This window comes from Capricornis sumatraensis, chromosome 2, assembly GCF_032405125.1.
Source record: "Capricornis sumatraensis isolate serow.1 chromosome 2, serow.2, whole genome shotgun sequence".
Taxonomy (NCBI): domain Eukaryota; kingdom Metazoa; phylum Chordata; class Mammalia; order Artiodactyla; family Bovidae; genus Capricornis; species Capricornis sumatraensis.
In genome coordinates, this window is record NC_091070.1 from 184,679,949 (window position 1) to 184,689,121 (window position 9,173).

Here is a 9,173-nt window from a genome sequence, read left to right on the forward strand (position 1 = left end):
CCATTTCCTTCTCCAGGGGTTCTTCCCGACCCAGAGATCAAACCTGGGTTTCCTACATTTCGGGCAGATTTCTTTACCGTCTGAACTACAAAAGAAGCCCTCCACTACCTACATAAGAAACGATAAGAAACTCAAATTCAGTTTGCTTAAGTATGAATTTCTTACTAATGAGTTGTTGGCTGAATAGAAACTGTTGTGTCATCTCTTCCATTCCCCATGAGTTGCTTACTTCTCAGGTCAAGTGGTTCCTGGAGAACCACTCCAGGAAATTGAGGCTGCCTGCAAGAAGGGGAGCCTGGCTTCTCCCTTTCTCTGGATGCTGACTGAGTTACAGACACTCTCAGACCCACCAACGTGCTGCCTCCCAAGCAGAAAAGAGTAAGAAAGCTCCTAGGAGGTTGACACATGATCCCTTCCCTAGAGGTGGTGGGGGGCACGTGTGAACCCAGCGAGCCCTGTCTGGGCACCCTGAAGAGGGGAGTCAGAGGAGCAGCAGGCCACAGCAGGGTAAGGAGAAAAAGCAGCAGAGGACCAATGACGCCAATGATGCCGATGACCAATGATGCCATTTAGGATGGAGGGGAGACCTCAGTTTTCCACAGGCCAAAAAGACATTTTGAAGGTAACTGGACCTAAAGATCCTTGAAGGTCAGAAAATGGCGGTAGAGTGACTGCAAAAGCTGAGAGTGGGGGAAGGCAGGGCATCAGCTGTGTTGCGTGTCACACAAATATCAGGGGCTGCAAGTATGTAGTTAACTGGGTGCCTCCTCGTAATCCACACAACCAGTCAAAGACCAGGGTGTGGAAGCCTCCAGAGACAAGCAGGAGGAGCCTGGGAGAATAAAACAGCAGCCGCAGCACTAAGGGAGGATGTTTCTCTCTTCCTCTTCCCTTCTCTTTACCCCAAATCTGGAGATCTAGTAAAAGCAAGGAGAACACACCCAGACATTACACTTTTCACTCCCCACTGAAGATTCCTGCCAGGGACTCAGAACTGTATTGAGGTTTGCAAATCCAGGGATGTTGGGAAGAGCAGAAATTTTAAATTGGGAGTGAGACAGAAACTTTGCCTTAGGCTAAATGAAACGATGTTATAACTGAAAGTGACTTTTTTTTCCCCCTAGATCCATGTTGCTCTCAAGAGCCCATTCCTATTGATGGGTGAAAAAAACTTCAGACTTGCTAATGAAAGATAGGGCTTCCCAGGTGACCCTAGTGGTAAAGAACCTGTCTGCCACTGCAGGAGACATAAGAGACACAGGTTCTAGGTTGGGAAGATTCCCTGAAGAAGGGCATGGCAACCCATTCCAGTTTTCTTGCCTGGAGAATCCCATGGACAGAGGAGCCTAGCAGGCTACAGTCCATGGGGTTGCAAAGATTTGGGCAAGACTGAAGCAACTTGGCACACAAGCAATGAAAGCTAATCCAGTCTTTGCTCACATATCCAGAGAGCAGTCCATACAGAATTGTCCTGGGTCCTTGGTATAACTTAAAGGGAAATGTTCACGATGTCCAGAGCTCTTGATGTCCTACAGATGAAGTGGGAGGATGTCCTCAAATTCCAAGCAGCAGGAACCCACTTAGGTGGCACCAACCGTGACTTCCAAATGGAACAGTGCATCTACTAAAGGAAAAGGGATGGTGTCTACATTCTAGATCTGAAGGGGGCCTGGGGGAAGCTTCTGCAGATGGCTTGTGCCATTGTTACCATTTAAAAACCAGCTGATCAGTGTCACGTCCTTCAGGAACACAGGCCAGGGGGCTGTGCTGAAGTGTGCCGCAACCACGGCAGCCACCCCTCCTGCCGCCCGCGTCACTCCCAAAGCCTTCCCTAATCAGACCCAGGCAGCCTTCTGGGGCCATGTCTTCTGGTGGTCACTGATCCCAGAGCTGACAACCAGCCTCCCATGAAGGTGTTGTGCGTTAACCCATGGACCGCTGCGCCCTGTATACAGACTCTTGTCTGTGCCCTGTGGTCACTGACATCCTTGCAGCAAGAAGGAAGCTCACTCAGTGTGTCTGAGGAGGTTGATGCTAGCCCAGAAAGTTCTGCATGCGCGTGGCACCACCATCCTGGGTGCACACCTATGGGAGGTCACACCTCACCTCTGCTTCTATAGGTGGGGCTGGAGAGTCAGAAAAGAATGAGTGGTACATGCTGAGAAGGCCGCAAGGAAGAACAGCAGGGTGCATGGACCACTCCAGCTCCCAAGCTCATGACTACTCCACCTGAGGTCACAGATGGGTCTGAAGGCACAAGCGCCTCTGTGCCTGCCCAGCGGGTCCTGTAGAAGACGGGAGTCCTCAGCCACCACTGTGGACTGGTCTACTGGTCTACAGGTCCCAATGCTTAGGTGACTGAATGGGTAGGAACAACCACTTAGTGGTCCTAAGCTGCTCTTCCCTAGGCTCTTACACAGAAAGCAGAGATAAGATTAGCAGAAAAAGATAAAAGGAATGTAATACAGTCTCTAGGTTTGAAACTCTTCCAGGTAAATATTCCGTTGATTCTGCTAGTCGAAATGTGGGACCACTTTTTCCTTCTCAAGGTATTTCCCTTTTCCTCCCTATTTCTGCAATGACGTCTGGGTTTAGGCAGCAGTTTACACATCCTCTTCACAACGGGAAGGGACGTCTCTAATCTACACACTGTGTCCTCATTTTACAGATGAGAAAGGGAAGGTGGAGTAGCCTGTTGAGGGCACCTAGCTGGTGGGGTGAACAGCTGCCTCCGTGGTGAGCGGAGGTTGACATATACAAGTGTAAGAGAACCTGGGTGGATGGATGGGGCAATTGACGGGTCACAGCAGAAAAATAAAGAGCACGCCGGCTGGATGTGGATGGCATGGTGCCAGATCTTGGCACACTTATCAAGATACTCTCAGATTCACATAACACACGCCAGCCTAACACACTGGGGTCATTTCTATCCTTCTGGAAAATAGACATGGTCCAGTAAAGGACATAGGACTTCACAGGCTTCAATATAAAATTGCTACTGTTTGTTCCGTTAGCGTATTCCTCATTCAACTATTAGTACCTATTTCATGTGTTTTACATATAAGGTGAAATTCTAGGTACTAAGGAAAAAGAAAAACAACGCAGGTGGTCCCTGTTCTTATTGAGCTTTTATTCTAAAAAGGAAGGGAGAGGTCACATACGAGGGGCTTCTCTGCTGCCGCCACGATGCGCCATGTCGCCTCCATCCTGCTGGCTGTCCTTGCCGGCAGTTCCTCTCCCACCACTAAGGAAGGAAGGACATCAAAAGATCCTTGATAGCATGGGCATTGATGGCTCAACAAGATCATCAGTGAGCTGAACGGAAAAAAAAACATTGAGGACATCATTTCCCAGGGCGTCAGCAAGCTGGCCAACGTGCCCACTGGCAGGGCTGTGGCTGTCTTCACTGCCCAGGATCTGCAGCTCCTGCTGCAGGTTCGGCCCCAGGGCAGAGCAGAGAAGAAGGCAGAGTCTGAGCAGGCAGTGGACGACTTATTTGACTAGAGTCCTGTGTGTGTGCTCAGTTGCTTCAGTCGTGTCCAACTCTGCGACCTTATGGACTGTAGCTCACCAGGCTCCTCTGTCCATGGGGATTCTCTAGGCAAGAATACTGGAGTGGGTTGCCATGCCCTCCTCCGGGGGATCTTCCCCACCCAGGGATGGAACCCAAGTCTCTTACATCTCCTGCACTGGCAGGCAGATTCTTTATCACTAGTGCCACCTGGGAAGCCCAACTAGAGACCTGAGTGAGTGAAGTGAGTTGGTGAAGTCGCTCAATCATGTCCGACTCTTTGCGACGATCATGGACTGTAGCCTACAAGGCTCCTCTGTCCATGAAATTTTCCAGGCAAGAGTACTGAAGTGGGTTGCTGTTTCCTTCTCCAGGGGATCTTCCCAACCCAGGGATCAAACCCGGGTCTCCGTATTGCAGGCAGACGCTTTAACCTCTGAGCCACCAACTAGAGTCCTGCTCCCCTTCAAATAAAACCCTTTTTCATGTTAAAAAAAAGGGGGGAGGGGTGGAGAGAATGGAAACTAATTGCACAATGAAGGTCCTATTGCATTTTTTGATAAGTGTTCTGATAGAGAAATTTAGCACCCTATGAGACCAAAAATAGGACAGGTCTATTTGGTGAGTCAGAGAATCTTTTCTTTTCTTGAGGGAATGGGCTTTGAGCTAAGCTAGAAAAGATGAATGGAAGCTAGCCAGGGGGAAGGGTAGTACTATAAGAATGCTCCAGATTACCTGAGCTAGTCCTATTGAGACAGGGCAGGGCTCGAGCACGGACTTAAGAAAAAGAGCTGGGGTGACTGCACAGTGGTAAGGTCAGTTGTATGAGATTATAGATTGAGTAGATATTGGATTCCATCCATGGTCCACCAGGCAGTGCGTGCAGGAAGAATCAGACTGGGCGTTTCCTGGGAAGGTACAGGAAAAGGAAAAACTAGCCAAAATAGAACTGTAGCATTTCCACATTTCAATGTGATGTGACAGACAATTCACCTAACAGTACTTAAAACTGAGGTGAGCAAACTTTTTCTGTTAAGGGCCAGCTAGTAAATAGGCTTAGAGGCGCAGTTGTCTCTGTGGCAATCTTTCAGCTCTGCAGGTATAGCACAAAAGTAGTCAAAGACAAATGTGAACACGGGAGCACAGCTGTGTCCCAATAAAGCTTTATTTATTGCCCATGGGCTGCAGTTTGTTGATCCTCAGCATAAAATAACATATTTAAGGTTCACTTAGCAAGAGCTATATAGCGGTGAGTGGTTTTAGGGTTAGTTCAGCAACAGTTTGGAGAAGGCAAAGCTACCCACTCCAGTATTCTGGCCTGGAGAATTCCATGGACTGTATAATCCATGGGGTCACAAAGAGTCGGACACAACTGAGCGACTTTCACTTCACAGCAACTGTACAAGGCGACCAATTGGAGAATCACGTGCTTCTCTATGGTCTTGTGAGCATATAAAACCAGATCCTCCCAGAGTTTTTGCCTTTACTTTTACAGGCAAGTTCATTGAATTATTAGTCGAGGGGACATAGATCCTTGAAGAAATTCACTGAGAAGTTTCTTAAGGGGGACAACTCAGGGTTTTTTGTTTTTTGTTTTTTTTAAGTTTATTTTTAATTGGAGTATAGGAGATCCAACCAGTCAATCCCAAAGGAAATCAACCCTGAATACTCATTGAAAGGACTGATGCTGAAGCTGAAGCTCCAATACTTTGGCCACCTGATATTAACAGCTGACTTATTGGAAAAGATCCTGATGCTGGAAAATATTGAAGGTAAAGGGAGAAGAGGGCATCAGAGGATGAAATGGTTGGATAGCATCATCAGCTCAGTGCACATCAACTCGGGCCAACTCTGAGAGATAATAAGGGACAGGGAAGCCTGGTGTACTTCAGTCAATGGGGCTGCAAAGAGTAGGACATGACTTAGCGACTGAACAACAACATAATTGCTTGACAACACTGTGTTGGTTTCTGTTGTACAACAACGTGAATCAGTCACAAGTATACATATATCTCCTCCCTCTCGAGCATCTCTCCCCTGCCCCTCCCCACCCCTCTAGGTCATCACGTCACCTAGCGGAGTTCCCTGTGTTAAACAGCAATTTCCCACTAGCTATCTGGTTTACACATGATAATTATATGTTTCAATACTACCCTCTCAATTCATCCCATTCTCTCCCGTCAGGGGTTTTAAGAGCTAAATGAGAAGGAGTGGTTCATAGTGGTTAGGCTAACCAAGGACAGAAACTAGGACTCTGGATAGAGTAGAGTAAATTGGCTAGTCTATCCAGGATTTGTCAGTATAAATGTTCTTTGGTTAGCAAAGGGTCTTCATTTCAGTCCTCTGGGTACCTGATTCCTGGAGTCCTTCAAAGTTCGCTGTCCTTCATCAGGTTTCATCAGATTTTACTGTTTAGAACCAGCTGTGATAAACATACAAGTCAGTTTTGATTTCTCCTAGCAAATGTTGCTTCTAGTGTAAGTTTTATCTTTTACAGTCAGTTCCCAGATAGCTGCTAAAATTCTAAGCATCACTTGTTTAAAGGTCAGCATCTCTTCAAGAGGAAGGGCACAGTCAGAGGAGCTCTTGCTCACAGCACTGCCTCTCATATCAGGGAAGAAATCATTCCCAGAAGCCTCCTATCCACTCCTGCCATCTTACCCTTATGTCTCCTTGGTTAAAACTAGGTCCCACATGCACCTCTAGACCTGTCACTGGCAAAGAGGACAGGTCACCACAACCCTTCCTGGGCTGCCTGTCTGATACCTGAACCAGGTATCGGGCTGGGCATCTGTTAGCAGGGAGGGAGGGCTTTGATGGTTATTAGGAAGGCCACCAACCGTGTCTCTGGACAACCACAACCGACCTTCCTCCTTGTTAACAGAAAATGCAGAGACAGTGGGAGATTGTTGGTCCTGAAGAAGCTATCTGATAGAGAATCTCACACAGTTCTGCAAGAAATCAGAAGGCTCTTTAGAGTGCAGTCCCTGATCATAGTCTGAGTGCGCTGAATGAGTGTCAATAGTGTTGGCTGCTAATGAGAATTATCGTATCTTATCTATTTGGAGGTTTGGATTTTATCTTTTATTAGAATACTTAAAGGGAACATCCCTCCATCCAATTCCTCTTCCCAGGGCTGCACAGAACCAATCTCAGGAAAAACCTCAAGGATAGGAAACTCCAGTTTATCCATAAAGCAAACATACTTAGAGTTTAAATAATCAGCCATAGGTTATTGGACTTATTCTATTTATACTCTACTTTTATGAAAAACTGGCAAAGTATGTATACACATGCCAGTGTTAGGGATTTAGTAAGAAAAGCCATTTCCAGGGTATGTTATAATTAAAGTCATACTAATTCAGCCCAATCCTTAAAAACCTACTCTGCCTCACTCTGCACTGTGAGATAATGATATAATTATAACCCTGAGGCCTTGCAAGACATGAGAGAAAGAATGAACTCTTCAAGTTTTTATGTTAATTGTATGTTACTGTTGTCTAATTATTTGTCAGGGGAAGGCAATGAAGAGTGATGAGAAAAACATGGGTTTTTGAAGCTCCAGGCTTTGGATCCCAGCACTATCACTTACTAACTGCCTGCCTCAGTTTCCCCATCTCTGCAGGTGGGGTTGTTTTTTTTTTTGTATCGTTAAGGTCAGCTTTAGATTAATCAGAGATTAATTAAAGATTAATCATAGGCTTTTTTGTTTCTTTTAACTACTTTTTAAATTAAAGTTACAAATTGAACGAGCTCTTCCTTAACATTTTAAGTTTGGCTTCAAATCTTATTCATTTATAAGGCTAGTGAATTTTAACAATTACTTTTGAGAAATGACTCGATGGACGCGAGTCTGAGTGAACTCCGGGAGTTGGTGATGGACAGGGAGGCCTGGCGTGCTGCGATTCATGGGGTTGCAAAGAGTCGGACACGACTGAGCGACGGAACTGAACTGAACTGAACTGATGACTAACGTTTGCTTTCATTTACACACCTGGTTAATTAAACACCTTTACATATTTCAAAGTGTATTTAATGTATTTGATTCCTTTCTTAATGATTTCAATGGTCTGACAACAGAGTTTCCTTAATTACAAAAAAACCTAAGTCTAATAAATTAAACTTAGAAATATGGGAAACTGTAGCTCCCTTAGATATTCTAATACAATATATAAACAGTGAGACTTCAAATGAAAATCACAAGTTTAATCAGGTATTTGATTACAAAATTTAAGTTGGAGTTACAAGACTGTCACTCTGTTTGGCCAAATTCATTGTAAACATTAGAAATATGTAACACTTGCACAGATTCCCTCAGCCTGAAAGATTAATATTTAACAAGTCTTTATCTGTTCAGACAAATATCGCTGAAAGTCATTGAGGTTACTTTCAACCAAGAGAACTATCTTCAGCTACCTGCACTGACTCCTCTCACATCTCACTTAGAAAACCAGTGTATCTCCCCTTGTACTATATGGGTGCCCTTCTGAGTTTGTCACTGAAGACTCCAGACTTAGCGAGGATGCTGACTAGACTCCTGTTGATTCTGCTCGGATGTGCTGAAGGTTATTCGTAGTTGCAGATCAGTTTCAAAACGAGGCTATTTATGTTGCTCTTGTCCTCAGAGTTAATTCATACCTATTTCTATGTGTGCTCTAGGAAGCCTGGAACTAGGAAGCCTGAGTCAGTCTCTCGGTTGGGTTTTGCATTTCCTCCACAAAACCTTAAATCTGTAAGAGCCTCTCCACTTCTTCCAGGATTCTAGAGTTACACATCCTTGGTTATTGATACTGCATATATGCATTGTATATTGGATACTGAAATGACAACTGATTGAGTTTCAAATATCTCTATGACTTTGCTTATGGTCACAATATGTGAGATGTCTATTAACAATCTATGCTTTTGGAATTATACTACCCACCTTGCAGGGTTGTTGTAAATTAGCATTAGTGAATGTTAAGCAACTCCCCTGGTAATGGTACAACTACTATTGCTTTTACAACTCATTGACCCTAATGCGTTTTCTACTTACTAACACTGCTCATTTCCTCATTGGCCAGTTTAAGTCTTATCATTAATTATGACATCATTGCAGCCCTACATAAATCCTCAGTTGTGGGGACTTCCTTGATGAACCAGTGGTTAAGAATCTGTCTTCCAATACAGGAGACATGGGTTCAATCCCTGGTCAGGAAGCTAAGATCCTACATGCCATGACACAACTAAGCCTTCGTGCTGCAACTACGGATCCCGTGCGCTCTGCATGCCGCAGTGAAGACCCCACACGCTGCAACTAAGACCCGATGCAACCAAAAATAAATTTAAAAAAAAGAATAGGAAAAAAAGGTTTAAATAAATTCTCAGTTGTCTTGCCCCTTTCTTTCCGCATCAGACTTCTATGGCAAACCACCAACCTTCTTAAATTGCCACACTTACTCTGAGTCTGCGAACTTGCTTCCAATGTCACTAAGGAAACACAGGCACTCAAATGGTAACATCCACATACTCCCATCCCCATATCCAACCACCTCTCTGCATCTGTGCATATTTCTCTCAGATGAACTCCTAGCAAAAACCAACCTCTCTCTTTGTGTACTAGATCTCATCTCCTGTCTGTATGAGAACACTGCTTTTGCAATCCCCTCCCTCTCTCGAGCAT

The 9,173-nt window shown here is 45.0% G+C and overlaps 2 pseudogenes; both read left to right on the forward strand.

The window, feature by feature from the left end:
* The first annotated feature begins 1,508 nt into the window (after positions 1 to 1,508).
* LOC138070185 (small ribosomal subunit protein uS2-like) lies at positions 1,509 to 2,291 on the forward strand (annotated as a pseudogene).
* Positions 2,292 to 3,186: 895 nt separating this feature from the next.
* LOC138070194 (large ribosomal subunit protein P2 pseudogene) lies at positions 3,187 to 3,504 on the forward strand (annotated as a pseudogene).
* The last annotated feature ends 5,669 nt before the right edge of the window (positions 3,505 to 9,173 follow it).